This window comes from Ranitomeya variabilis, chromosome 3 (assembly GCF_051348905.1).
Source record: "Ranitomeya variabilis isolate aRanVar5 chromosome 3, aRanVar5.hap1, whole genome shotgun sequence".
In the NCBI taxonomy this organism is placed as follows: domain Eukaryota; kingdom Metazoa; phylum Chordata; class Amphibia; order Anura; family Dendrobatidae; genus Ranitomeya; species Ranitomeya variabilis.
The window spans coordinates 375,386,373-375,412,185 of NC_135234.1; the positions used below are offsets into that span (position 1 = coordinate 375,386,373).

Consider the following 25,813-nt stretch of genomic DNA (forward strand, 5'->3'; position numbering starts at 1 on the left):
TTGCCACTTAGGCCTCACCAAGGCCTACAACCGTAACCCACTGTGGAGACATAGCAAAAGATTGCCGCAGGGAAGACATTTTCCAGAAACTCTGGAAGCTCTGTCGATGACAGTTCTGCGGTGTGCGTGTGTTCAAGCTGTGCACAACGCGTTTTGAATCTGCATAACCACACCCTCCATCCCCATTGTGACAGCAAGTGAAGGTTCCGTGCGACAAAGCAAGCTCCATTTCCAGTTCCATATTCCAAAAATCTATTTAATATATGGTCCCCAAATAGGGGACGTATCAGATAAGAACAGACACTACGCTTGATCTTGAGCCATTTGGCCGAGAAGCGATGATCAGAAATGGTTTGCCACTTGGGCCGCACCAAGGCCTACAACCGAAACCCACTGTGGAGACATAGCAAAAGATTGCCGCAGGGAAGACATTTTCCAGAAACTCTGGAAGCTCTGTAGATGACAGTTCTGCGGTGTGCGTGTGTTCAAGCTGTGCACAACGCGTTTTGAATCTGCATAACCACACCCTCCATCCCCATTGTGACAGTACGTGAAGGTTCCATGCGACAAAGCAAGCTCCATTTCCAGCTCCCTATTCTAAAAATCTATTTAATATATGGTCCCCAAATAGGGGATGTATCAGATAAGAACAGACACTACGCTTGATCTTGAGCCATTTGGCCGAGAAGCGATGATCAGAAATGGTTTGCCACTTGGGCCGCACCAAGGCCTACAACCGAAACCCACTGTGGAGACATAGCAAAAGATTGCCGCAGGGAAGACATTTTCCAGAAACTTTGGAAGCTCTGTAGATGACAGTTCTGCGGTGTGCGTGTGTTCAAGCTGTATACAACGCGTTTCGAATCTACATAACCACACCCTCCATCCCCATTGTGACAGCACGTGAAGGTTCCGTGCGACAAAGCAAGCTCCATTTCCAGCTCCCTATTCCAAAAATCCATTTAATATATGGTCCCCAAATAGGGGACGTATCAGATAAGAACAGACTCTACGCTTGATCTTGAGCCATTTGGCCGAGAAGCGATGATCAGAAATGGTTTGCCACTTGGGCCGCACCAAGGCCTACAACCGAAACCCACTGTGGAGACATAGCAAAAGATTGCCGCAGGGAAGACATTTTCCAGAAACTCTGGAAGTTCTGTAGATGACAGTTCTGCGGTGTGCGTGTGTTCAAGCTGTGCACAACGCGTTTTGAATCTGCATAACCACACCCTCCATCCCCATTGTGACAGCACGTGAAGGTTCCGTGCGACAAAGCAAGCTCCATTTCCAGCTCCCTATTCCAAAAATCTATTTAATATATGGTCCCCAAATAGGGGACGTATCAGATAAGAACAGACACTACGCTTGATCTAGAGCCATTTGGCCAAGAAGCGATGATCAGAAATGGTTTGCCACTTGGGCCGCACCAAGGCCTACAACCGAAACCCACTGTGGAGACATAGCAAAAGATTGCCGCAGGGAAGACATTTTCCAGAAACTCTGGAAGCTCTGTCGATGACAGTTCTGCGGTGTGCGTGTGTTCAAGCTGTGCACAACGCGTTTTGAATCTGCATAACCACACCCTCCATCCCCATTGTGACAGCATGTGAAGGTTCCGTGCGACAAAGCAAGCTCCATTTCCAGCTCCGTATTCCAAAAATCCATTTAATATATGGTCCCCAAATAGGGGACGTATCAGATAAGAACAGACACTACGCTTGATCTTGAGCCATTTGGCCGAGAAGCGATGATCAGAAATGGTTTGCCACTTAGGCCTCACCAAGGCCTACAACCGTAACCCACTGTGGAGACATAGCAAAAGATTACCGCAGGGAAGACATTTTCCAGAAACTCTGGAAGCTCTGTATATGACAGTTCTGCGGTGTGCGTGTGTTCAAGCTGTGCACAACGCGTTTTGAATCTGCATAACCACACCCTCCATCCCCATTGTGACAGCACGTGAAGGTTCTGTGTGACAAAGCAAGCTCCATTTCCAGCTCCCTATTCCAAAAATCTATTTAATATATGGTCCCCAAATAGGGGACGTATCAGATAAGAACAGACACTACGCTTGATCTTGAGCCATTTGGCCGAGAAACGATGATCAGAAATGGTTTGCCACTTGGGCCGCACCAAGGCCTACAACCGAAACCCACTGTGGAGACATAGCAAAAGATTGCCGCAGGGAAGACATTTTCCAGAAACTTTGGAAGCTCTGTAGATGACAGTTCTGCGGTGTGCGTGTGTTCAAGCTGTATACAACGCGTTTCGAATCTACATAACCACACCCTCCATCCCCATTGTGACAGCACGTGAAGGTTCCGTGCGACAAAGCAAGCTCCATTTCCAGCTCCCTATTCCAAAAATCCATTTAATATATGGTCCCCAAATAGGGGACGTATCAGATAAGAACAGACTCTACGCTTGATCTTGAGCCATTTGGCCGAGAAGCGATGATCAGAAATGGTTTGCCACTTGGGCCGCACCAAGGCCTACAACCGAAACCCACTGTGGAGACATAGCAAAAGATTGCCGCAGGGAAGACATTTTCCAGAAACTCTGGAAGTTCTGTAGATGACAGTTCTGCGGTGTGCGGGTGTTCAAGCTGTGCACAACGCGTTTTGAATCTGCATAACCACACCCTCCATCCCCATTGTGACAGCACGTGACGGTTCCGTGCGACAAAGCAAGCTCCATTTCCAGCTCCCTATTCCAAAAATCTATTTAATATATGGTCCCCAAATAGGGGACGTATCAGATAAGAACAGACACTACGCTTGATCTTGAGCCATTTGACCAAGAAGCGATGATCAGAAATGGTTTGCCACTTGGGCCGCACCAAGGCCTACAACCGAAACCCACTGTGGAGACATAGCAAAAGATTGCCGCAGGGAAGACATTTTCCAGAAACTCTGGAAGCTCTGTCGATGACAGTTCTGCGGTGTGCGTGTGTTCAAGCTGTGCACAACGCGTTTTGAATCTGCATAACCACACCCTCCATCCCCATTGTGACAGCATGTGAAGGTTCCGTGCGACAAAGCAAGCTCCATTTCCAGCTCCGTATTCCAAAAATCCATTTAATATATGGTCCCCAAATAGGGGACGTATCAGATAAGAACAGACACTACGCTTGATCTTGAGCCATTTGGCCGAGAAGCGATGATCAGAAATGGTTTGCCACTTAGGCCTCACCAAGGCCTACAACCGTAACCCACTGTGGAGACATAGCAAAAGATTACCGCAGGGAAGACATTTTCCAGAAACTCTGGAAGCTCTGTAGATGACAGTTCTGCGGTGTGCGTGTGTTCAAGCTGTGCACAACGCGTTTTGAATCTGCATAACCACACCCTCCATCCCCATTGTGACAGCACGTGAAGGTTCTGTGTGACAAAGCAAGCTCCATTTCCAGCTCCCTATTCCAAAAATCTATTTAATATATGGTCCCCAAATAGGGGACGTATCAGATAAGAACAGACACTACGCTTGATCTTGAGCCATTTGGCCGAGAAACGATGATCAGAAATGGTTTGCCACTTGGGCCGCACCAAGGCCTACAACCGAAACCCACTGTGGAGACATAGCAAAAGATTGCCGCAGGGAAGACATTTTCCAGAAACTCTGGAAGCTCTGTAGATGACAGTTCTGCGGTGTGCGTGTGTTCAAGCTGTGCACAACGCGTTTTGAATCTGCATAACCACACCCTCCATCCCCATTGTGACAGCACGTGAAGGTTCCGTGCGACAAAGCAAGCTCCGTTTCCAGCTCCCTATTCCAAAAATCTATTTAATATATGGTCCCCAAATAGGGTACGTATCAGATAAGAACAGACACTACGCTTGATCTTGAGCCATTTGGCCGAGAAGCGATGATCAGAAATGGTTTGCCACTTAGGCCTCACCAAGGCCTACAACCGTAACCCACTGTGGCGACATAGCAAAAGATTGCCGCAGGGAAGACATTTTCCAGAAACCCTGGAAGCTCTGTAGATGACAGTTCTGCGGTGTGCGTGTGTTCAAGCTGTGGACAACGCATTTTGAATCTGCATAACCACACCCTCCATCCCCATTGTGACAGCACGTGAAGGTTCCGTGCGACAAAGCAAGCTCCATTTCCAGCTCCCTATTCCAAAAATCTATTTAATATATGGTCCCCAAATAGGGGACGTATCAGATAAGAACAGACACTACGCTTGATCTTGAGCCATTTGGCCGAGAAGCGATGATCAGAAATGGTGTGCCACTTGGGCCGCACCAAGGCCTACAACCGAAACCCACTGTGGAGACATAGCAAAAGATTGCCGCAGGGAAGACATTTTCCAGAAACTCTGGAAGTTCTGTAGATGACAGTTCTGCGGTGTGCGTGTGTTCAAGCTGTGCACAACGCGTTTTGAATCTGCATAACCACACCCTCCATCCCCATTGTGACAGCAAGTGAAGGTTCCGTGCGACAAAGCAAGCTCCATTTCCAGTTCCCTATTCCAAAAATCTATTTAATATATGGTCCCCAAATAGGGTACGTATCAGATAAGAACAGACACTACGCTTGATCTTGAGCCATTTGGCCGAGAAGCGATGATCAGAAATGGTTTGCCACTTGGGCCGCACCAAGGCCTACAACCGAAACCCACTGTGGAGACATAGCAAAAGATTGCCGCAGGGAAGACATTTTCCAGAAACTCTGGAAGCTCTGTAGATGACAGTTCTGCGGTGTGCGTGTGTTCAAGCTGTGCACAACGCATTTTGAATCTGCATAACCACACCCTCCATCCCCATTGTGACAGCACGTGAAGGTTCCATGCGACAAAGCAAGCTCCATTTCCAGCTCCCTATTCCAAAAATCTATTTAATATATGGTCCCCAAATAGGGGACGTATCAGATAAGAACAGACACTACGCTTGATCTTGAGCCATTTGGCCGAGAAGCGATGATCAGAAATGGTTTGCCACTTGGGCCGCACCAAGGCCTACAACCGAAACTGTTGTGAATTCGCTTTTTGCTCCCTCTAGTGGTTACTAGTTTTTTGACTCTGGTTTTTCTGTCATTCCTTTTATCCGCACCTGGGTCGTTAGTTAGGGGTGTTGCTATTTAAGCTCCCTGGACCTTCAGTTCAATGCCTGGCAACGTAGTTATCAGAGCTAGTCTGCTGTGCTCTTGTCTACTGATCCTGGTTCCAGTTATATCAGCTAAGTCTGCCTTTTTGCTTTTTGCTTTTTGTTTTGGTTTTGTATTTTTGTCCAGCTTGTTCCAAATCTATATCCTGATCTTTGCTGGAAGCTCTAGGGGGCTGGTGTTCTCCCCCCGGACCGTTAGACGGTTCGGGGGTTCTTGAATTTCCAGTGTGGATTTTGATAGGGTTTTTGTTGACCATATAAGTTACCTTTCTTTATTCTGCTATCAGTAAGCGGGCCTCTCTGTGCTAAACCTGGTTCATTTCTGTGTTTGTCATTTCCTCTTACCTCACCGTTATTATTTGTGGGGGGGGCTTCTATCCAGCTTTGGGGTTCCCTTCTCTGGAGGCAAGAAAGGTCTTTGTTTTTCCTTTACTAGGGGTAGTTAGATTCTCCGGCTGGAGCGTGTCATCTAGAATCATCGTAGGAATGATCCCCGGCTACTTCTAGTGTTGGCGTTAGGAGTAGATATATGGTCAACCCAGTTACCACTGCCCTATGAGCTGGTTTTTTGTATTCTGCAGACTTCCACGTTCCTCTGAGACCCTCGCCATTGGGGTCATAACAGTTTGCCAGGCCAGTATTAAATGTTTAATGCATTGCAGAAGAGGGATTATAAGAAAGAAGATTCTGAGTTTTGTTTTTTTTTTTCCTTCTTCCCCTTTACCTCAGAGTGGCTATGCTTGCTGCAGACATGAATGTCCAGACCTTGATTACAAGTGTGGACCAGCTGGCTACTCGTGTGCAGGGCATACAAGACTATGTTATCAGAAATCCTAGGTCAGAACCTAAAATACCGATTCCTGAACTGTTTTCCGGAGACAGGTTTAAGTTTAGGAATTTCGTGAATAATTGTAAATTGTTTTTGTCCCTGAGACCCTGTTCATCTGGAGACGCTGCTCAGCAAGTAAAAATTGTTATTTCGTTCTTACGGGGCAACCCTCAGGATTGGGCGTTTTCGCTGGCGCCAGGAGATCCGGCATTGGCTGATATTGATGCGTTTTTTCTGGCGCTCGGTTTGCTTTATGAGGAACCCAATCTTGAGATTCAGGCAGAAAAGGCCTTGCTGGCTATGTCTCAGGGACAGGACGAGGCTGAAGTGTATTGCCAAAAATTTCGGAAATGGTCCGTGCTGACACATTGGAACGAGTGTGCACTGGCCGCTAATTTTAGAAATGGCCTTTCTGAAGCCATTAAGAATGTTATGGTGGGTTTTCCCATTCCCACAGGTCTGAATGATACTATGGCACTGGCTATTCAAATTGACCGGCGGTTGCGGGAGCGCAAAACCGCAAATTCCCTCATGGTGTTGTCTGAACAGACACCTGATTTAATGCAATGTGATAGAATCCTGACTAGAAATGAGCGGAAAATTCATAGACGCCGGAATGGCTTGTGCTACTACTGTGGTGATTCTACACATGTTATCTCAGCATGCTCTAAACGTATAGCTAAGGTTGTTAGTCCTGTCACCGTTGGTAATTTGCAACCTAAATTTATTCTGTCTGTAACTTTGATTTGCTCACTGTCGTCTTATCCTGTCATGGCGTTTGTAGATTCAGGTGCTGCCCTGAGTCTTATGGATCTGTCATTTGCTAAGCGCTGTGGTTTTACTCTTGAACCATTGGAAAATCCTATTCCTCTCAGGGGTATTGATGCTACGCCATTGGCAGCAAATAAACCGCAGTATTGGACACAAGTTACCATGTGCATGACTCCTGAACACCGCGAGGTGATACGTTTCCTGGTTTTACATAAAATGCATGATTTGGTTATTTTAGGGCTGCCATGGTTACAGACCCATAATCCAGTCCTGGACTGGAAGGCTATGTCAGTCTCAAGTTGGGGCTGTCGTGGTATTCATGGGGATTCCCTGCCTGTGTCTATTGCTTCTTCTACGCCTTCGGAAGTTCCTGAGTATTTGTCTGATTATCAGGATGTCTTCAGTGAGTCTGAGTCCAGTGCACTGCCTCCTCATAGGGACTGTGACTGTGCTATAGATTTGATCCCTGGCAGTAAATTTCCTAAGGGAAGACTGTTTAATCTGTCGGTACCCGAACATACCGCTATGCGTTCATATATCAAGGAGTCTCTGGAGAAAGGACATATTCGTCCGTCTTCTTCCCCTCTTGGTGCGGGATTCTTTTTTGTGGCAAAAAAGGACGGATCTTTGAGGCCTTGTATTGATTATCGGCTTTTAAATAAGATCACTGTCAAATTTCAGTATCCTTTACCGCTGTTGTCTGACTTGTTTGCCCGGATTAAGGGTGCCAAGTGGTTCACCAAGATAGACCTTCGTGGTGCGTACAACCTTGTGCGCATTAAGCAAGGTGATGAATGGAAAACCGCATTCAATACGCCCGAAGGTCATTTTGAGTACTTGGTGATGCCTTTTGGGCTCTCCAATGCGCCTTCAGTTTTTCAGTCCTTTATGCATGACATCTTCCGGAAGTATCTGGATAAATTTTTGATTGTTTATCTGGATGATATTTTGGTTTTTTCTGATAATTGGGATTCACATGTGGAGCAGGTCAGGTTGGTCTTTAAAATTTTGCGTGAAAATTCTTTGTTTGTCAAGGGCTCAAAGTGTCTCTTTGGTGTACAGAAGGTTCCCTTTTTGGGGTTCATTTTTTCCCCTTCTGCTGTGGAGATGGACCCAGTCAAGGTCCGAGCTATTCTTGATTGGACTCAGCCCTCGTCTGTTAAGAGTCTTCAGAAATTCTTGGGTTTCGCTAACTTCTACCGTCGTTTTATCGCTAATTTTTCTAGCATTGTGAAACCTTTGACGGATATGACCAAGAAGGGCTCCGATGTAGCCAACTGGGCTCCTGCTGCCGTGGAGGCTTTCCAGGAGTTGAAACGCCGGTTTACTTCGGCGCCTGTTTTGTGCCAGCCCGATGTCTCACTTCCCTTTCAGGTTGAGGTGGATGCTTCAGAGATTGGAGCGGGGGCCGTTTTGTCGCAGAGAGGCCCTGGTTGCTCTGTTATGAAACCTTGTGCCTTTTTCTCTAGGAAGTTTTCGCCTGCCGAGCGAAATTATGATGTGGGCAATCGGGAGTTGTTGGCCATGAAATGGGCATTTGAGGAGTGGCGTCATTGGCTCGAGGGTGCTAAGCATCGTGTGGTGGTCTTGACTGATCACAAAAATCTGATGTATCTCGAGTCTGCTAAACGCCTTAATCCGAGACAGGCCCGCTGGTCATTGTTTTTCTCCCGCTTTGATTTTGTTGTCTCGTATTTACCAGGTTCAAAGAATGTGAAGGCCGATGCTCTTTCTAGGAGCTTTGTGCCTGATGCTCCTGAAGTCGCTGATCCTGTTGGTATTCTTAAAGATGGAGTTATCTTGTCAGCTATTTCTCCGGATCTGCGACGTGTGTTGCAGAGATTTCAGGCGGATAGGCCTGAGTCTTGTCCACCTGACAGACTGTTTGTCCCGGATAAGTGGACCAGCAGAGTCATTTCCGAGGTTCATTCCTCGGTGTTGGCAGGTCACCCGGGAATTTTTGGCACCAGAGATCTGGTGGCCAGGTCCTTTTGGTGGCCTTCTTTGTCAAGGGATGTGCGGTCATTTGTGCAGTCCTGTGGGACTTGTGCTCGAGCTAAGCCTTGCTGTTCTCGTGCCAGCGGTTTGCTCTTGCCCTTGCCTGTCCCGAAGAGACCTTGGACACATATCTCCATGGATTTCATTTCTGATCTTCCGCTATCTCAGGGCATGTCCGTTATCTGGGTGATATGTGATCGCTTCTCCAAGATGGTCCATTTGGTTCCTTTGCCTAAGCTGCCTTCCTCTTCCGATCTGGTTCCTGTGTTTTTCCAGAACGTGGTTCGTTTGCACGGCATCCCTGAGAATATTGTGTCAGACAGAGGATCCCAGTTCGTTTCCAGGTTCTGGCGATCCTTTTGTAGTAGGATGGGCATTGATTTGTCGTTTTCGTCTGCTTTCCATCCTCAGACTAATGGACAGACGGAGCGAACCAATCAGACTTTGGAGGCTTATTTGAGGTGTTTTGTCTCTGCTGATCAGGACGATTGGGTGACATTCTTGCCGTTGGCTGAGTTTGCCCTTAATAATCGGGCTAGTTCCGCCACCTTGGTTTCGCCTTTTTTCTGCAACTCTGGTTTCCATCCTCGCTTTTCTTCGGGTCATGTGGAGCCTTCTGACTGTCCTGGGGTGGATTCTGTGGTGGATAGGTTGCAGCGGATCTGGAATCATGTGGTGGACAACTTGAAGTTGTCACAGGAGAGGGCTCAGCGCTTTGCCAACCGCCGCCGCGGTGTGGGTCCCCGACTACGCGTTGGGGATTTGGTGTGGCTTTCTTCCCGCTTTGTTCCTATGAAGGTCTCCTCTCCCAAGTTTAAACCTCGTTTTATTGGGCCTTACAAGATATTGGAAATCCTTAATCCTGTATCTTTTCGTCTGGATCTTCCTGTGTCGTTTGCTATTCACAATGTATTTCATAGGTCCTTGTTGCGGCGGTACATTGTGCCTGTAGTTCCTCCTGCCGAGCCTCCTGCTCCGGTGTTGGTTGAGGGCGAGTTGGAGTACGTGGTGGAGAAGATCTTGGATTCTCGCCTCTCCAGGCGGAGGCTTCAGTACCTGGTCAAGTGGAAGGGCTATGGTCAGGAGGATAATTCCTGGGTGGTCGCCTCTGATGTTCATGCGGCCGATTTAGTTCGTGCCTTTCATGCCGCTCATCCTGATCGCCCTGGTGGTCGTGGTGAGGGTTCGGTGACCCCTCACTAAGGGGGGGGGTACTGTTGTGAATTCGCTTTTTGCTCCCTCTAGTGGTTACTAGTTTTTTGACTCTGGTTTTTCTGTCATTCCTTTTATCCGCACCTGGGTCGTTAGTTAGGGGTGTTGCTATTTAAGCTCCCTGGACCTTCAGTTCAATGCCTGGCAACGTAGTTATCAGAGCTAGTCTGCTGTGCTCTTGTCTACTGATCCTGGTTCCAGTTATATCAGCTAAGTCTGCCTTTTTGCTTTTTGCTTTTTGTTTTGGTTTTGTATTTTTGTCCAGCTTGTTCCAAATCTATATCCTGATCTTTGCTGGAAGCTCTAGGGGGCTGGTGTTCTCCCCCCGGACCGTTAGACGGTTCGGGGGTTCTTGAATTTCCAGTGTGGATTTTGATAGGGTTTTTGTTGACCATATAAGTTACCTTTCTTTATTCTGCTATCAGTAAGCGGGCCTCTCTGTGCTAAACCTGGTTCATTTCTGTGTTTGTCATTTCCTCTTACCTCACCGTTATTATTTGTGGGGGGCTTCTATCCAGCTTTGGGGTTCCCTTCTCTGGAGGCAAGAAAGGTCTTTGTTTTTCCTCTACTAGGGGTAGTTAGATTCTCCGGCTGGAGCGTGTCATCTAGAATCATCGTAGGAATGATCCCCGGCTATTTCTAGTGTTGGCGTTAGGAGTAGATATATGGTCAACCCAGTTACCACTGCCCTATGAGCTGGTTTTTTGTATTCTGCAGACTTCCACGTTCCTCTGAGACCCTCGCCATTGGGGTCATAACACGAAACCCACTGTGGAGACATAGCAAAAGATTGCCGCAGGGAAGACATTTTCCAGAAACTCTGGAAGCTCTGTAGATGACAGTTCTGCGGTGTGCGTGTGTTCAAGCTGTGCACAACGCGTTTTGAATCTGCATAACCACACCCTCCATCCCCATTGTGACAGCACGTGAAGGTTCCATGCGACAAAGCAAGCTCCATTTCCAGCTCCCTATTCCAAAAATCCATTTAATATATGGTCCCCAAATAGGGGACGTATCAGATAAGAACAGACTCTACGCTTGATCTTGAGCCATTTGGCCGAGAAGCGATGATAAGAAATGGTTTGCCACTTGGGCCGCACCAAGGCCTACAACCAAAACCCACTGTGGAGACATAGCAAAAGATTGCCGCAGGGAAGACATTTTCCAGAAACTTTGGAAGCTCTGTAGATGACAGTTCTGCGGTGTGCGTGTGTTCAAGCTGTATACAACGCGTTTCGAATCTGCATAACCACACCCTCCATCCCCATTGTGACAGCACGTGAAGGTTCCGTGCGACAAAGCAAGCTCCATTGCCAGCTCCCTATTCCAAAAATCCGTTTAATATATGGTCCCCAAATAGGGGACGTATCAGATAAGAACAGACTCTACGCTTGATCTTGAGCCATTTGGCCGAGAAGCGATGATCAGAAATGGTTTGCCACTTGGGCCGCACCAAGGCCTACAACCGAAACCCACTGTGGAGACATAGCAAAAGATTGCCGCAGGGAAGACATTTTCCAGAAACTCTGGAAGCTCTGTCGATGACAGTTCTGCGGTGTGCGTGTGTTCAAGCTGTGCACAACGCATTTTGAATCTGCATAACCACACCCTCCATCCAAATTGTGACAGCATGTGAAGGTTCCGTCCGACGAAGCAATCTCCATTTCCAGCTCCCTATTCCAAAAATCCATTTAATATATGGTCACCAAATAGGGGACGTATCACATAAGAACAGACACTACGCTTGATCTTGAGCCATTTGGCCGAGAAGCGATGATCAGAAATGGTTTGCCACTTAGGCCTCACCAAGGCCTACAACCGTAACCCACTGTGGAGACATAGCAAAAGATTGCCGCAGGGAAGACATTTTCCAGAAACTCTGGAAGCTCTGTAGATGACAGTTCTGCGGTGTGCGTGTGTTCAAGCTGTGCACAACGCGTTTTGAATCTGCATAACCACACCCTCCATCCCCATTGTGACAGCACGTGAAGGTTCTGTGCGACAAAGCAAGCTCCATTTCCAGCTCCCTATTCCAAAAATCTATTTAATATATGGTCCCCAAATAGGGGACGTATCAGATAAGAACAGACACTACGCTTGATCTTGAGCCATTTGGCCGAGAAGCGATGATCAGAAATGGTTTGCCACTTGGGCCGCACCAAGGCCTACAACCGAAACCCACTGTGGAGACATAGCAAAAGATTGCCGCAGAGAAGACATTTTCCAGAAACTCTGGCAGCTTTGTCGATGACAATTCTGCGGTGTGCGTGTGTTCAAGCTGTGCACAACGCGTTTTGAATCTGCATAATCACACCCTCCATCCCCATTGTGACAGCACGTGAAGGTTCCGTGTGACAAAGCAAGCTCCATTTCCAGCTCCCTATTCCAAAAATCCATTTAATATATGGTCCCCAAATAGGGGACGTATCAGATAAGAACAGACACTACGCTTGATCTTGAGCCATTTGGCCGAGAAGCGATGATCAGAAATGGTTTGCCACTTGGGCCGCCCCAAGGCCTACAACCGAAACCCACTGTGGAGACATAGCAAAAGATTGCCGCAGGGAAGACATTTTCCAGAAACTCTGGAAGCTCTGTCGATGACAGTTCTGCGGTGTGCGTGTGTTCAAGCTGTGCACAACGCGTTTTGAATCTGCATAACCACACCCTCCATCCCCATTGTGACAGCACGTGAAGGTTCCGTGCGACAAAGCAAGCTCCGTTTCCAGCTCCCTATTCCAAAAATCTATTTAATATATGGTCCCCAAATAGGGGACGTATCAGATAAGAACAGACACTACGCTTGATCTTGAGCCATTTGGCCGAGAAGCGATGATCAGAAATGGTTTGCCATTTGGGCCGCCCCAAGGCCTACAACCGAAACCCACTGTGGAGACATAGCAAAAGATTGCCGCAGGGAAGACATTTTCCAGAAACTCTGGAAGCTCTGTAGATGACAGTTCTGCGGTGTGCGTGTGTTCAAGCTGTGCACAACGCGTTTTGAATCTGCATAACCACACCCTCCATCCCCATTGTGACAGCACGTGAAGGTTCCGTGCGACAAAGCAAGCTCCATTTCCAGCTCCCTATTCCAAAAATCCATTTAATATATGGTCCCCAAATAGGGGACGTATCAGATAAGAACAGACTCTACGCTTGATCTTGAGCCATTTGGCCGAGAAGCGATGATCAGAAATGGTTTGCCACTTGTGCCGCACCAAGGCCTACAACCGAAACCCACTGTGGAGACATAGCAAAAGATTGCCGCAGGGAAGACATTTTCCAGAAACTCTGGAAGTTCTGTAGATGACAGTTCTGCGGTGTGCGTGTGTTCAAGCTGTGCACAACGCGTTTTGAATCTGCATAACCACACCCTCCATCCCCATTGTGACAGCACGTGAAGGTTCCGTGCGACAAAGCAAGCTCCATTTCCAGCTCCCTATTCCAAAAATCTATTTAATATATGGTCCCCAAATAGGGGACGTATCAGATAAGAACAGACACTACGCTTGATCTTGAGCCATTTGGCCAAGAAGCGATGATCAGAAATGGTTTGCCACTTGGGCCGCACCAAGGCCTACAACCGAAACCCACTGTGGAGACATAGCAAAAGATTGCCGCAGGGAAGACATTTTCCAGAAACTCTGGAAGCTCTGTCGATGACAGTTCTGCGGTGTGCGTGTGTTCAAGCTGTGCACAACGCGTTTTGAATCTGCATAACCACACCCTCCATCCCCATTGTGACAGCATGTGAAGGTTCCGTGCGACAAAGCAAGCTCCATTTCCAGCTCCGTATTCCAAAAATCCATTTAATATATGGTCCCCAAATAGGGGACGTATCAGATAAGAACAGACACTACGCTTGATCTTGAGCCATTTGGCCGAGAAGCGATGATCAGAAATGGTTTGCCACTTAGGCCTCACCAAGGCCTACAACCGTAACCCACTGTGGAGACATAGCAAAAGATTACCGCAGGGAAGACATTTTCCAGAAACTCTGGAAGCTCTGTAGATGACAGTTCTGCGGTGTGCGTGTGTTCAAGCTGTGCACAACGCGTTTTGAATCTGCATAACCACACCCTCCATCCCCATTGTGACAGCACGTGAAGGTTCTGTGTGACAAAGCAAGCTCCATTTCCAGCTCCCTATTCCAAAAATCTATTTAATATATGGTCCCCAAATAGGGGACGTATCAGATAAGAACAGACACTACGCTTGATCTTGAGCCATTTGGCCGAGAAACGATGATCAGAAATGGTTTGCCACTTGGGCCGCACCAAGGCCTACAACCGAAACCCACTGTGGAGACATAGCAAAAGATTGCCGCAGGGAAGACATTTTCCAGAAACTCTGGAAGCTCTGTAGATGACAGTTCTGCGGTGTGCGTGTGTTCAAGCTGTGCACAACGCGTTTTGAATCTGCATAACCACACCCTCCATCCCCATTGTGACAGCACGTGAAGGTTCCGTGCGACAAAGCAAGCTCCATTTCCAGTTCCCTATTCCAAAAATCTATTTAATATATGGTCCCCAAATAGGGGACGTATCAGATAAGAACAGACACTACGCTTGATCTTGAGCCATTTGGCCGAGAAGCGATGATCAGAAATGGTTTGCCACTTGGGCTGCCCCAAGGCCTACAACCGAAACCCACTGTGGAGACATAGCAAAAGATTGCCGCAGGGAAGACATTTTCCAGAAACTCTGGAAGCTCTGTCGATGACAGTTCTGCGGTGTGCGTGTGTTCAAGCTGTGCACAACGCGTTTTGAATCTGCATAACCACACCCTCCATCCCCATTGTGACAGCACGTGAAGGTTCCGTGCGACAAAGCAAGCTCCATTTCCAGCTCCCTATTCCAAAAATCCATTTAATATATGGTCCCCAAATAGGGGACGTATCAGATAAGAACAGACACTACGCTTGATCTTGAGCCATTTGGCCGAGAAGCGATGATCAGAAATGGTGTGCCACTTGGGCCGCACCAACGCCTACAACCGAAACCCACTGTGGAGACATAGCAAAAGATTGCCGCAGGGAAGACATTTTCCAGAAACTCTGGAAGCTCTGTAGATGACAGTTCTGCGGTGTGCGTGTGTTCAAGCTGTGCACAACGCGTTTTGAATCTGCATAACCACACCCTCCATCCCCATTGTGACAGCACGTGAAGGTTCCATGCGACAAAGCAAGCTCCATTTCCAGCTCCCTATTCCAAAAATCTATTTAATATATGGTCCCCAAATAGGGGACCTATCAGATAAGAACAGACACTACGCTTGATCTTGAGCCATTTGGCCGAGAAGCGATGATCAGAAATGGTTTGCCACTTGGGCCGCACAAAGGCCTACAACCGAAAACCACTGTGGAGACATAGCAAAAGATTGCCACAGGGAAGACATTTTCCAGAAACTCTGGAAGCTCTGTAGATGACAGTTCTGCGGTGTGCGTGTGTTCAAGCTGTGCACAACGCGTTTTGAATCTGCATAACCACACCCTCCATCCCCATTGTGACAGCACGTGAAGGTTCCATGCGACAAAGCAAGCTCCATTTCCAGCTCCCTATTCCAAAAATCTATTTAATATATGGTCCCCAAATAGGGGACGTATCAGATAAGAACAGACACTACGCTTGATCTTGAGCCATTTGGCCGAGAAGCGATGAACAGAAATGATTTGCCACTTGGGCCGCACCAAGGCCTACAACCGAAACCCACTGTGGAGACATAGCAAAAGATTGCCGCAGGGAAGACATTTTCCAGAAACTCTGGAAGCTCTGTAGATGACAGTTCTGCGGTGTGCGTGTGTTCAAGCTGTGCACAACGCGTTTTGAATCTGCATAACCACACCCTCCATCCCCATTGTGACAGCACGTGAAGGTTCCGTGCGACAAAGCAAGCTCCGTTTCCAGCTCCCTATTCCAAAAATCTATTTAATATATGGTCCCCAAATAGGGGACGTATCACATAAGAACAGACACTACGCTTGATCTTGAGCCATTTGGCCGAGAAGCGATGATCAGAAATGGTTTGCCACTTAGGCCTCACCAAGGCCTACAACCGTAACCCACTGTGGAGACATAGCAAAAGATTGCCGCAGGGAAGACATTTTCCAGAAACTCTGGAAGCTCTGTAGATGACAGTTCTGCGGTGTGCGTGTGTTCAAGCTGTGCACAACGCGTTTTGAATCTGCATAACCACACCCTCCATCCCCATTGTGACAGCACGTGAAGGTTCTGTGCGACAAAGCAAGCTCCATTTCCAGCTCCCTATTCCAAAAATCTATTTAATATATGGTCCCCAAATAGGGGACGTATCAGATAAGAACAGACACTACGCTTGATCTTGAGCCATTTGGCCGAGAAGCGATGATCAGAAATGGTTTGCCACTTGGGCCGCACCAAGGCCTACAACCAAAACCCACTGTGGAGACATAGCAAAAGATTGCCGCAGAGAAGACATTTTCCAGAAACTCTGGCAGCTTTGTCGATGACAATTCTGCGGTGTGCGTGTGTTCAAGCTGTGCACAACGCGTTTTGAATCTGCATAATCACACCCTCCATCCCCATTGTGACAGCACGTGAAGGTTCCGTGTGACAAAGCAAGCTCCATTTCCAGCTCCCTATTCCAAAAATCCATTTAATATATGGTCCCCAAATAGGGGACGTATCAGATAAGATCAGACACTACGCTTGATCTTGAGCCATTTGGCCGAGAAGCGATGATCAGAAATGGTTTGCCACTTGGGCCGCCCCAAGGCCTACAACCGAAACCCACTGTGGAGACATAGCAAAAGATTGCCGCAGGGAAGACATTTTCCAGAAACTCTGGAAGCTCTGTCGATGACAGTTCTGCGGTGTGCGTGTGTTCAAGCTGTGCACAACGCGTTTTGAATCTGCATAACCACACCCTCCATCCCCATTGTGACAGCACGTGAAGGTTCCGTGCGACAAAGCAAGCTCCATTTCCAGCTCCCTATTCCAAAAATCCATTTAATATATGGTCCCCAAATAGGGGACGTATCAGATAAGAACAGACACTACGCTTGATCTTGAGCCATTTGGCCGAGAAGCGATGATCAGAAATGGTGTGCCACTTGGGCCGCACCAAGGCCTACAACCGAAACCCACTGTGGAGACATAGCAAAAGATTGCCGCAGGGAAGACATTTTCCAGAAACTCTGGAAGCTCTGTAGATGACAGTTCTGCGGTGTGCGTGTGTTCAAGCTGTGCACAACGCGTTTTGAATCTGCATAACCACACCCTCCATCCCCATTGTGACAGCACGTGAAGGTTCCGTGCGACAAAGCAAGCTCCATTTCCAGTTCCCTATTCCAAAAATCTATTTAATATATGGTCCCCAAATAGGGGACGTATCAGATAAGAACAGACACTACGCTTGATCTTGAGCCATTTGGCCGAGAAGCGATGATCAGAAATGGTTTGCCACTTGGGCTGCCCCAAGGCCTACAACCGAAACCCACTGTGGAGACATAGCAAAAGATTGCCGCAGGGAAGACAATTTCCAGAAACTCTGGAAGCTCTGTCGATGACAGTTCTGCGGTGTGCGTGTGTTCAAGCTGTGCACAACGCGTTTTGAATCTGCATAACCACACCCTCCATCCCCATTGTGACAGCACGTGAAGGTTCCGTGCGACAAAGCAAGCTCCATTTCCAGCTCCCTATTCCAAAAATCCATTTAATATATGGTCCCCAAATAGGGGACGTATCAGATAAGAACAGACACTACGCTTGATCTTGAGCCATTTGGCCGAGAAGCGATGATCAGAAATGGTGTGCCACTTGGGCCGCACCAACGCCTACAACCGAAACCCACTGTGGAGACATAGCAAAAGATTGCCGCAGGGAAGACATTTTCCAGAAACTCTGGAAGCTCTGTAGATGACAGTTCTGCGGTGTGCGTGTGTTCAAGCTGTGCACAACGCGTTTTGAATCTGCATAACCACACCCTCCATCCCCATTGTGACAGCAAGTGAAGGTTCCGTGCGACAAAGCAAGCTCCATTTCCAGTTCCCTATTCCAAAAATCTATTTAATATATGGTCCCCAAATAGGGTACGTATCAGATAAGAACAGACACTACGCTTGATCTTGAGCCATTTGTCCGAGAAGCGATGATCAGAAATGGTTTGCCACTTGGGCCGCACCAACGCCTACAACCGAAACCCACTGTGGAGACATAGCAAAAGATTGCCGCAGGGAAGACATTTTCCAGAAACTCTGGAAGCTCTGTAGATGACAGTTCTGCGGTGTGCGTGTGTTCAAGCTGTGCACAACGCGTTTTGAATCTGCATAACCACACCCTCCATCCCCATTGTGACAGCACGTGAAGGTTCCATGCGACAAAGCAAGCTCCATTTCCAGCTCCCTATTCCAAAAATCTATTTAATATATGGTCCCCAAATAGGGGACCTATCAGATAAGAACAGACACTACGCTTGATCTTGAGCCATTTGGCCGAGAAGCGATGATCAGAAATGGTTTGCCACTTGGGCCGCACAAAGGCCTACAACCGAAACCCACTGTGGAGACATAGCAAAAGATTGCCACAGGGAAGACATTTTCCAGAAACTCTGGAAGCTCTGTAGATGACAGTTCTGCGGTGTGCGTGTGTTCAAGCTGTGCACAACGCGTTTTGAATCTGCATAACCACACCCTCCATCCCCATTGTGACAGCACGTGAAGGTTCCATGCGACAAAGCAAGCTCCATTTCCAGCTCCCTATTCCAAAAATCTATTTAATATATGGTCCCCAAATAGGGGACGTATCAGATAAGAACAGACACTACGCTTGATCTTGAGCCATTTGGCCGAGAAGCGATGAACAGAAATGATTTGCCACTTGGGCCGCACCAAGGCCTACAACCGAAACCCACTGTGGAGACATAGCAAAAGATTGCCGCAGGGAAGACATTTTCCAGAAACTCTGGAAGCTCTGTAGATGACAGTTCTGCGGTGTGCGTGTGTTCAAGCTGTGCACAACGCGTTTTGAATCTGCATAACCACACCCTCCATCCCCATTGTGACAGCACGTGAAGGTTCCGTGCGACAAAGCAAGCTCCGTTTCCAGCTCCCTATTCCAAAAATCTATTTAATATATGGTCCCCAAATAGGGGACGTATCAGATAAGAACAGACACTACGCTTGATCTTGAGCCATTTGGCCGAGAAGCGATGATCAGAAATGGTTTGCCATTTGGGCCGCACCAAGGCCTACAACCGAAACCCACTGTGGAGACTTAGCAAAAGATTGCCGCAGGGAAGACATTTTCCAGAAACTCTGGAAGCTCTGTAGATGACAGTTCTGCGGTGTGCGTGTGTTCAAGCTGTGCACAACGCGTTTTGAATCTGCATAACCACACCCTCCATCCCCATTGTGACAGCACGTGAAGGTTCCGTGCGACAAAGCAAGCTCCATTTCCAGCTCCCTATTCCAAAAATCCATTAAATATATGGTCCCCAAATAGGGGACGTATCAGATAAGAACAGACTCTACGCTTGATCTTGAGCCATTTGTCCGGGAAGCGATGATCAGAAATGGTTTGCCACTTGGGCCGCACCAAGGCCTACAACCGAAACCCACTGTGGAGACATAGCAAAAGATTGCCGCAGGGAAGACATTTTCCAGAAACTTTGGAAGTTCTGTAGATGACAGTTCTGCGGTGTGCGTGTGTTCAAGCTGTATACAACGCGTTTCGAATCTGCATAACCACACCCTCCATCCCCATTGTGACAGCACGTGAAGGTTCCGTGCGACAAAGCAAGCTCCATTTCCAGCTCCGTATTGCAAAAATCCATTTAATATATGGTCCCCAAATAGGGGACGTATCAGATAAGAACAGACTCTACGCTTGATCGTGAGCCATTTGGCCGAGAAACGATGATCAGAAATGGTTTGCCACTTGGGCCGCACCAAGGCCTACAACCAAAACCCACTGTGGAGACATAGCAAAAGATTGCCGCAGGGAAGACATTTTCCAGAAACTCTGGAAGCTCTGTAGATGACAGTTCTGCGGTGTGCGTGTGTTCAAGCTGTGCACAATGCGTTTCGAATCTGCATAACCACACCCTCCATCCCCATTGTGACAGCACGTGAAGGTTCCGTGTGACAAAGCAAGCTCCATTTCCAGCTCCCTATTCCAAAAATCCATTTAATATATGGTCCCCAAATAGGGGACGTATCAGATAAGAACAGACACTACGCTTGATCTTGAGCCATTTGGCCGAGAAGCGATGAACAGAAATGGTTTGCCACTTGGGCCGCACCAAGGCCTACAACCGAAACCCACTGTGGAGACATAGCAAAAGATTGCCGCAGGGAAGACATTTTCCAGAAACTCTGGAAGCTCTGTCGATGACAGTTCTGCGGTGTGCGTGTGTTCAAGCTGTGCACAATGCGTTTTGAATCTGCATAACCACACCCTCCATCCCCATTGTGACAGCACGTGAAGGTTCCGTGCGACAAAGCAAGCTCCATTTCCAGCTCCCTGTTCCAAAAATCTATTTAATATATGGTCCACAAATAGGGGACGTATCAGATGAGAACAGACACTACGCTTGATCTTGAGCCATTTGGCCGAGAAGCGATGATCAGAAATGGTTTGCCACTTGGGCTGCACCAAGGCCTACAACCAAAACCCACTGTGGAGACATAGCAAAAGATTGCCGCAGGGAAGACATTTTCCAGAAACTCTGGAAGTTCTGTAGATGACAGTTCTGCGGTGTGCGTGTGTTCAAGCTGTGCACAACGCGTTTTGAATCTGCATAACCACACCCTCCATCCCCATTGTGACAGCACGTGAAGGTTCCGTGTGACAAAGCAAGCTCCATTTCCAGCTCCCTATTCCAAAAATCCATTTAATATATGGTCCCAAAATAGGGGACGTATCAGATAAGAACAGACACTACGCTTGATCTTGAGCCATTTGGCCGAGAAGCGATGAACAGAAATGGTTTGCCACTTGGGCCGCACCAAGGCCTACAACCGAAACCCACTGTGGAGACATAGCAAAAGATTGCCGCAGGGAAGACATTTTCCAGAAACTCTGGAAGCTCTGTAGATGACAAATCTGCGGTGTGCATGTGTTCAAGCTGTGCACAACGCGGTTTGAATCTGCATAACCACACCCTCCATCCCCATTGTGACAGCACGTGAAGGTTCCGTGCGACAAAGCAAGCTCCATTTCCAGCTCCCTATTCCAAAAATCTATTTAATATATGGTCCCCAAATAGGGGACGTATCAGATAAGAACAGACACTACGCTTGATCTTGAGACATTTGGCCAAGAAGCGATGATCAGAAATGGTTTGCCACTTGGGCCGCACCAAGGCCTACAACCGAAACCCACTGTGGAGACATAGCAAAAGATTGCCGCAGGGAAGACATTTTCCAGAAACTCTGGAAGCTCTGTCGATGACAGTTCTGCGGTGTGCGTGTGTTCAAGCTGTGCACAATGCGTTTTGAATCTGCATAACCACACCCTCCATCCCCATTGTGACAGCACGTGAAGGTTCCGTGCGACAAAGCAAGCTCCATTTCCAGCTCCCTGTTCCAAAAATCTATTTAATATATGGTCCACAAATAGGGGACGTATCAGATAAGAACAGACACTACGCTTGATCTTGAGCCATTTGGCCGAGAAGCGATGATCAGAAATGGTTTGCCACTTGGGCCGCACCAAGGCCTACAACCGAAACCCACTGTGGAGACATAGCAAAAGATTGCCGCAGGGAAGACATTTTCCAGAAACTCTGGAAGTTCTGTAGATGACAGTTCTGCGGTGTGCGTGTGTTCAAGCTGTGCACAACGCGTTTTGAATCTGCATAACCACACCCTCCATCCCCATTGTGACAGCACGTGAAGGTTCCGTGTGACAAAGCAAGCTCCATTTCCAGCTCCCTATTCCAAAAATCCATTTAATATATGGTCCCAAAATAGGGGACGTATCAGATAAGAACAGACACTACGCTTGATCTTGAGCCATTTGGCCGAGAAGCGATGATAAGAAATGGTTTGCCACTTGGGCCGCACCAAGGCCTACAACCGAAACCCACTGTGGAGACATAGCAAAAGATGGCCGCAGGGAAGACATTTTCCAGAAACTCTGGAAGCTCTGTTGATGACAGTTCTGCGGTGTGCGTGTGTTCAAGCTGTGCACAACGCGTTTTGAATCTGCATAACCACACCCTCCATCCCCATTGTGACAGCACGTGAAGGTTCCGTGCGACAAAGCAAGCTCCATTTCCAGCTCCCTATTCCAAAAATCTATTTAACATATGGTCCCCAAATAGGGGACGTATCAGATAAGAACAGACACTACGCTTGATCTTGAGCCATTTGGCCGAGAAGCGATGATCAGAAATGGTTTGCCACTTGGGCCGCACCAAGGCCTACAACCGAAACCCACTGTGGAGACATAGCAAAAGATTGCCGCAGGGAAGACATTTTCCAGAAACTCTGGAAGTTCTGTAGATGACAGTTCTGCGGTGTGCGTGTGTTCAAGCTGTGCACAACGCGTTTTGAATCTGCATAACCACACCCTCCATCCCCATTGTGACAGCACGTGAAGGTTCCGTGTGACAAAGCAAGCTCCATTTCCAGCTCCCTATTCCAAAAATCCATTTAATATATGGTCGCAAAATAGGGGACGTATCAGATAAGAACAGACACAACGCTTGATCTTGAGCCATTTGGCCGAGAAGCGATGATAAGAAATGGTTTGCCACTTGGGCCGCACCAAGGCCTACAACCGAAACCCACTGTGGAGACATAGCAAAAGATTGCCGTAGGAAAGACATTTTCCAGAAACTCTGGAAGCTCTGTCGATGACAGTTCTGCGGTGTGCTTGTGTTCAAGCTGTGCACAACGCGTTTTGAATCTGCATAACCACACCCTCCATCCCCATTGTGACAGCACGTGAAGGTTCCGTGTCACAAAGCAAGCTCCATTTCCAGCTCCCTATTCCAAAAATCCATTTAATATATGGTCCCAAATAGGGGACGTATCAGATAAGAACAGACACTACGCTTGATCTTGAGCCATTTGGCCGAGAAGCGATGATCAGAAATGGTTTGCCACTTGGGCCGCACCAAGGCCTAAAACCGAAACCCACTGTGGAGACATAGCAAAAGATTGCTGCAGGGAAGACATTTTCCAGAAACTCTGGAAGTTCTGTAGATGACAGTTCTGCGGTGTGCGTGTGTTCAAGCTGTGCACAACGCGTTTTGAATCTGCATAATTACACCCTCCATCCCCATTGTGACAGCACGTGAAGGTTCCGTGCGACAAAGCAAGCTCCATTTCCAGCTCCCTATTCCAAAAATCTATTTAATATATGGTCCCCAAATAGGGGACGTATCAGATAAGAACAGACACTACGCTTGATCTTGAGCCATTTGGCCAAGAAGCGATGATCAGAAATGGTTTGCCACTTGGGCCGCACCAAGGCCTACAACCGAAACCCACTGTGGAGACATAGCAAAAGATTGCCGCAGGGAAGACATTTTCCAGAAACTCTGGAAGCTCTGTCGATGACAGTTCTGCGGTGTGCGTGTGTTCAAGCTGTGCACAACGCGTTTTGAATCTGCATAACCACACCCTCCATCCCCATTGTGACAGCACGTGAAGGTTCCGTGCGACGAAGCAAGCTCCATTTCCAGCTCCGTATTCCAAAAATCCATTTAATATATGGTCCCCAAATAGGGGACGTATCAGATAAGAACAGACACTACGCTTGATCTTGAGCCATTTGGCCGAGAAGCGATGATCAGAAATGATTTGCCACTTAGGCCACACCAAGGCCTACAACCGAAACCCACTGTGGAGACATAGCAAAAGACTGCCGCAGGGAAGACATTTTCCAGAAACTCTGGAAGTTCTGTAGATGACAGTTCTGCGGTGTGCGTGTGTTCAAGCTGTGCACAACGCGTTTTTAATCTGCATAACCACACCCTCCATCCCCATTGTGACAGCACGTGAAGGTTCCGTGCGACAAAGCAAGCTCCATTTCCAGCTCCCTATTCCAAAAATCTATTTAATATATGGTCCCCAAATAGGGGATGTATCAGATAAGAACAGACACTACGCTTGATCTTGAGCCATTTGGCCAAGAAGCGATGATCAGAAATGGTTTGCCACTTGGGCCGCACAAAGGTCTACAACCGAAACCCACTGTGGAGACATAGCAAAAGATTGCCACAGGGAAGACATTTTCCAGAAACTCTGGAAGCTCTGTCGATGACAGTTCTGTGGTGTGCGTGTGTTGAAGCTGTGCACAACGCGTTTTGAATCTGCATAACCACACCCTCCATCCCCATTGTGACAGCACGTGAAGGTTCCATGCGACAAAGCAAGCTCCATTTCCAGCTCCCTATTCCAAAAATCTATTTAATATATGGTCCCCAAATAGGGGACATATCAGATAAGAACAGACACTACGCTTGATCTTGAGCCATTTGGCCGAGAAGCGATGATCAGAAATGGTTTGCCACTTGGGCCGCACCAAGGCCTACAACCGAAACCCACTGTGGAGACATAGCAAAAGATTGCCGCAGGGAAGACATTTTCCAGAAACTCTGGAAGCTCTGTAGATGACAGTTCTGCTGTGTGCGTGTGTTCAAGCTGTGCACAACGCGTTTTGAATCTGCATAACCACACCCTCCATCCCCATTGTTACAGCACGTGAAGGTTCCGTGCGACAAAGCAAGCTCCATTTCCAGCTCCCTATTCCAAAAATCCATGTAATATATGGTACCCAAATAGGGGACGTATCAGATAAGAACAGACACTACGCTTGATCTTGAGCCATTTGGCCGAGAAGCGATGATCAGAAATGGTTTGCCACTTGGGCCGCACCAAGGCCTACAACCGAAACCCACTGTGGAGACAAGCTGTGCACAACGCGTTTTGAATCTGCATAACCACACCCTCCATCCCCATTGTGACAGCACGTGAAGGTTCCATGCGACAAAGCAAGCTCCATTTCCAGCTCCCTATTCCAAAAATCTATTTAATATATGGTCCCCAAATAGGGGACGTATCAGATAAGAACAGACACTACGCTTGATCTTGAGCCATTTGGCCGAGAAGCGATGATCAGAAATGGTTTGCCACTTGGGCCGCACCAAGGCCTACAACCGAAACCCACTGTGGAGACATAGCAAAAGATTGCCGCAGGGAAGACATTTTCCAGAAACTCTGGAAGCTCTGTAGATGACAGTTCTGCGGTGTGCATGTGTTCAAGCTGTGCACAACGCGTTTTGAATCTGCATAACCACACCCTCCATCCCCATTGTGACAGCACGTGAAGGTTCCGTGCGACAAAGCAAGCTCCATTTCCAGCTCCCTATTCCAAAAATCTATTTAATATATGGTCCCCAAATAGGGGACGTATCAGATAAGAACAGACACTACGCTTGATCTTGAGCCATTTGGCCGAGAAGCGATGATCAGAAATGGTTCGCCATTTGGGCCGCACCAAGGCCTACAACCGAAACCCACTGTGGAGACATAGCAAAAGATTGCCGCAGGGAAGACATTTTCCAGAAACTCTGGAAGCTCTGTAGATGACAGTTCTGCGGTGTGCGTGTGTTCAAGCTGTGCACAACGCGTTTTGGATCTGCATAACCACACCCTCCATCCCCATTGTGACAGCACGTGAAGGTTCCGTGCGACAAAGCAAGCTCCATTTCCAGCATCCTATTCCAAAAATCCATTTAATATATGGTCCCCAAATAGGGGACGTATCAGATAAGAACAGACTCTACGCTTGATCTTGAGCCATTTGGCCGAGAAGCGATGATCAGAAGTGGTTTGCCACTTGGGCCGCACCAAGACCTACAACCGAAACCCACTGTGGAGACTTAGCAAAAGATTGCC

General features: G+C 47.8%; 2 non-coding genes and 55 pseudogenes across 2 annotated transcripts; all 57 read right to left on the reverse strand.

Annotated features, from left to right (window-relative positions):
* Positions 1–163: 163 nt before the first annotated feature.
* On the reverse strand, positions 164–340 carry LOC143818950 (U2 spliceosomal RNA; annotated as a pseudogene).
* Positions 341–517: 177 nt separating this feature from the next.
* Positions 518–693, reverse strand: LOC143762540 (U2 spliceosomal RNA; annotated as a pseudogene).
* A 177-nt stretch (positions 694–870) lies between these two features.
* Positions 871–1,046, reverse strand: LOC143761634 (U2 spliceosomal RNA; annotated as a pseudogene).
* Positions 1,047–1,223: 177 nt separating this feature from the next.
* LOC143760153 (U2 spliceosomal RNA) lies at positions 1,224–1,399 on the reverse strand (annotated as a pseudogene).
* Positions 1,400–1,574: 175 nt separating this feature from the next.
* On the reverse strand, positions 1,575–1,752 carry LOC143759332 (U2 spliceosomal RNA; annotated as a pseudogene).
* Positions 1,753–1,929: 177 nt separating this feature from the next.
* LOC143761440 (U2 spliceosomal RNA) lies at positions 1,930–2,105 on the reverse strand (annotated as a pseudogene).
* A 177-nt stretch (positions 2,106–2,282) lies between these two features.
* On the reverse strand, positions 2,283–2,458 carry LOC143761635 (U2 spliceosomal RNA; annotated as a pseudogene).
* A 174-nt stretch (positions 2,459–2,632) lies between these two features.
* LOC143762902 (U2 spliceosomal RNA) lies at positions 2,633–2,811 on the reverse strand (annotated as a pseudogene).
* Positions 2,812–2,986: 175 nt separating this feature from the next.
* On the reverse strand, positions 2,987–3,164 carry LOC143759333 (U2 spliceosomal RNA; annotated as a pseudogene).
* A 177-nt stretch (positions 3,165–3,341) lies between these two features.
* On the reverse strand, positions 3,342–3,517 carry LOC143761441 (U2 spliceosomal RNA; annotated as a pseudogene).
* A 177-nt stretch (positions 3,518–3,694) lies between these two features.
* LOC143762518 (U2 spliceosomal RNA) lies at positions 3,695–3,870 on the reverse strand (annotated as a pseudogene).
* A 177-nt stretch (positions 3,871–4,047) lies between these two features.
* Positions 4,048–4,223, reverse strand: LOC143759587 (U2 spliceosomal RNA; annotated as a pseudogene).
* Positions 4,224–4,399: 176 nt separating this feature from the next.
* On the reverse strand, positions 4,400–4,576 carry LOC143762204 (U2 spliceosomal RNA; annotated as a pseudogene).
* A 177-nt stretch (positions 4,577–4,753) lies between these two features.
* On the reverse strand, positions 4,754–4,929 carry LOC143761251 (U2 spliceosomal RNA; annotated as a pseudogene).
* Positions 4,930–10,817: 5,888 nt separating this feature from the next.
* On the reverse strand, positions 10,818–10,993 carry LOC143762484 (U2 spliceosomal RNA; annotated as a pseudogene).
* A 177-nt stretch (positions 10,994–11,170) lies between these two features.
* LOC143762341 (U2 spliceosomal RNA) lies at positions 11,171–11,346 on the reverse strand (annotated as a pseudogene).
* Positions 11,347–11,511: 165 nt separating this feature from the next.
* On the reverse strand, positions 11,512–11,699 carry LOC143763033 (U2 spliceosomal RNA). The gene has a single exon (XR_013212299.1). It is a non-coding gene; the product is annotated as a U2 spliceosomal RNA (small nuclear RNA).
* Positions 11,700–11,876: 177 nt separating this feature from the next.
* On the reverse strand, positions 11,877–12,052 carry LOC143759343 (U2 spliceosomal RNA; annotated as a pseudogene).
* A 174-nt stretch (positions 12,053–12,226) lies between these two features.
* LOC143760247 (U2 spliceosomal RNA) lies at positions 12,227–12,405 on the reverse strand (annotated as a pseudogene).
* Positions 12,406–12,582: 177 nt separating this feature from the next.
* On the reverse strand, positions 12,583–12,758 carry LOC143760446 (U2 spliceosomal RNA; annotated as a pseudogene).
* Positions 12,759–12,935: 177 nt separating this feature from the next.
* LOC143761545 (U2 spliceosomal RNA) lies at positions 12,936–13,111 on the reverse strand (annotated as a pseudogene).
* A 177-nt stretch (positions 13,112–13,288) lies between these two features.
* On the reverse strand, positions 13,289–13,464 carry LOC143760121 (U2 spliceosomal RNA; annotated as a pseudogene).
* A 175-nt stretch (positions 13,465–13,639) lies between these two features.
* On the reverse strand, positions 13,640–13,817 carry LOC143759334 (U2 spliceosomal RNA; annotated as a pseudogene).
* A 177-nt stretch (positions 13,818–13,994) lies between these two features.
* Positions 13,995–14,170, reverse strand: LOC143761442 (U2 spliceosomal RNA; annotated as a pseudogene).
* A 174-nt stretch (positions 14,171–14,344) lies between these two features.
* Positions 14,345–14,523, reverse strand: LOC143761469 (U2 spliceosomal RNA; annotated as a pseudogene).
* Positions 14,524–14,700: 177 nt separating this feature from the next.
* Positions 14,701–14,876, reverse strand: LOC143759915 (U2 spliceosomal RNA; annotated as a pseudogene).
* A 177-nt stretch (positions 14,877–15,053) lies between these two features.
* LOC143761653 (U2 spliceosomal RNA) lies at positions 15,054–15,229 on the reverse strand (annotated as a pseudogene).
* A 177-nt stretch (positions 15,230–15,406) lies between these two features.
* On the reverse strand, positions 15,407–15,582 carry LOC143761253 (U2 spliceosomal RNA; annotated as a pseudogene).
* Positions 15,583–15,759: 177 nt separating this feature from the next.
* Positions 15,760–15,935, reverse strand: LOC143761754 (U2 spliceosomal RNA; annotated as a pseudogene).
* Positions 15,936–16,112: 177 nt separating this feature from the next.
* Positions 16,113–16,288, reverse strand: LOC143759344 (U2 spliceosomal RNA; annotated as a pseudogene).
* A 174-nt stretch (positions 16,289–16,462) lies between these two features.
* LOC143762458 (U2 spliceosomal RNA) lies at positions 16,463–16,641 on the reverse strand (annotated as a pseudogene).
* Positions 16,642–16,818: 177 nt separating this feature from the next.
* On the reverse strand, positions 16,819–16,994 carry LOC143759916 (U2 spliceosomal RNA; annotated as a pseudogene).
* A 174-nt stretch (positions 16,995–17,168) lies between these two features.
* On the reverse strand, positions 17,169–17,347 carry LOC143761470 (U2 spliceosomal RNA; annotated as a pseudogene).
* A 177-nt stretch (positions 17,348–17,524) lies between these two features.
* LOC143759917 (U2 spliceosomal RNA) lies at positions 17,525–17,700 on the reverse strand (annotated as a pseudogene).
* Positions 17,701–17,876: 176 nt separating this feature from the next.
* On the reverse strand, positions 17,877–18,053 carry LOC143763061 (U2 spliceosomal RNA; annotated as a pseudogene).
* Positions 18,054–18,230: 177 nt separating this feature from the next.
* Positions 18,231–18,406, reverse strand: LOC143761654 (U2 spliceosomal RNA; annotated as a pseudogene).
* Positions 18,407–18,583: 177 nt separating this feature from the next.
* Positions 18,584–18,759, reverse strand: LOC143761254 (U2 spliceosomal RNA; annotated as a pseudogene).
* A 177-nt stretch (positions 18,760–18,936) lies between these two features.
* Positions 18,937–19,112, reverse strand: LOC143760447 (U2 spliceosomal RNA; annotated as a pseudogene).
* A 177-nt stretch (positions 19,113–19,289) lies between these two features.
* On the reverse strand, positions 19,290–19,465 carry LOC143763195 (U2 spliceosomal RNA; annotated as a pseudogene).
* Positions 19,466–19,642: 177 nt separating this feature from the next.
* On the reverse strand, positions 19,643–19,818 carry LOC143762997 (U2 spliceosomal RNA; annotated as a pseudogene).
* A 177-nt stretch (positions 19,819–19,995) lies between these two features.
* On the reverse strand, positions 19,996–20,171 carry LOC143760785 (U2 spliceosomal RNA; annotated as a pseudogene).
* Positions 20,172–20,348: 177 nt separating this feature from the next.
* Positions 20,349–20,524, reverse strand: LOC143763012 (U2 spliceosomal RNA; annotated as a pseudogene).
* Positions 20,525–20,701: 177 nt separating this feature from the next.
* Positions 20,702–20,877, reverse strand: LOC143762864 (U2 spliceosomal RNA; annotated as a pseudogene).
* Positions 20,878–21,054: 177 nt separating this feature from the next.
* LOC143762936 (U2 spliceosomal RNA) lies at positions 21,055–21,230 on the reverse strand (annotated as a pseudogene).
* Positions 21,231–21,407: 177 nt separating this feature from the next.
* LOC143762420 (U2 spliceosomal RNA) lies at positions 21,408–21,583 on the reverse strand (annotated as a pseudogene).
* A 177-nt stretch (positions 21,584–21,760) lies between these two features.
* Positions 21,761–21,936, reverse strand: LOC143762865 (U2 spliceosomal RNA; annotated as a pseudogene).
* Positions 21,937–22,113: 177 nt separating this feature from the next.
* LOC143760481 (U2 spliceosomal RNA) lies at positions 22,114–22,289 on the reverse strand (annotated as a pseudogene).
* A 177-nt stretch (positions 22,290–22,466) lies between these two features.
* On the reverse strand, positions 22,467–22,642 carry LOC143763155 (U2 spliceosomal RNA; annotated as a pseudogene).
* A 165-nt stretch (positions 22,643–22,807) lies between these two features.
* On the reverse strand, positions 22,808–22,994 carry LOC143762983 (U2 spliceosomal RNA). Its single transcript, XR_013212287.1, has one exon. It is a non-coding gene; the product is annotated as a U2 spliceosomal RNA (small nuclear RNA).
* A 175-nt stretch (positions 22,995–23,169) lies between these two features.
* On the reverse strand, positions 23,170–23,347 carry LOC143762231 (U2 spliceosomal RNA; annotated as a pseudogene).
* A 177-nt stretch (positions 23,348–23,524) lies between these two features.
* Positions 23,525–23,700, reverse strand: LOC143818800 (U2 spliceosomal RNA; annotated as a pseudogene).
* A 177-nt stretch (positions 23,701–23,877) lies between these two features.
* LOC143761639 (U2 spliceosomal RNA) lies at positions 23,878–24,053 on the reverse strand (annotated as a pseudogene).
* A 177-nt stretch (positions 24,054–24,230) lies between these two features.
* On the reverse strand, positions 24,231–24,406 carry LOC143760753 (U2 spliceosomal RNA; annotated as a pseudogene).
* A 177-nt stretch (positions 24,407–24,583) lies between these two features.
* On the reverse strand, positions 24,584–24,759 carry LOC143762599 (U2 spliceosomal RNA; annotated as a pseudogene).
* A 93-nt stretch (positions 24,760–24,852) lies between these two features.
* On the reverse strand, positions 24,853–25,028 carry LOC143761255 (U2 spliceosomal RNA; annotated as a pseudogene).
* Positions 25,029–25,205: 177 nt separating this feature from the next.
* On the reverse strand, positions 25,206–25,381 carry LOC143759588 (U2 spliceosomal RNA; annotated as a pseudogene).
* A 177-nt stretch (positions 25,382–25,558) lies between these two features.
* Positions 25,559–25,734, reverse strand: LOC143761767 (U2 spliceosomal RNA; annotated as a pseudogene).
* Between the last annotated feature and the right edge of the window lie 79 nt (positions 25,735–25,813).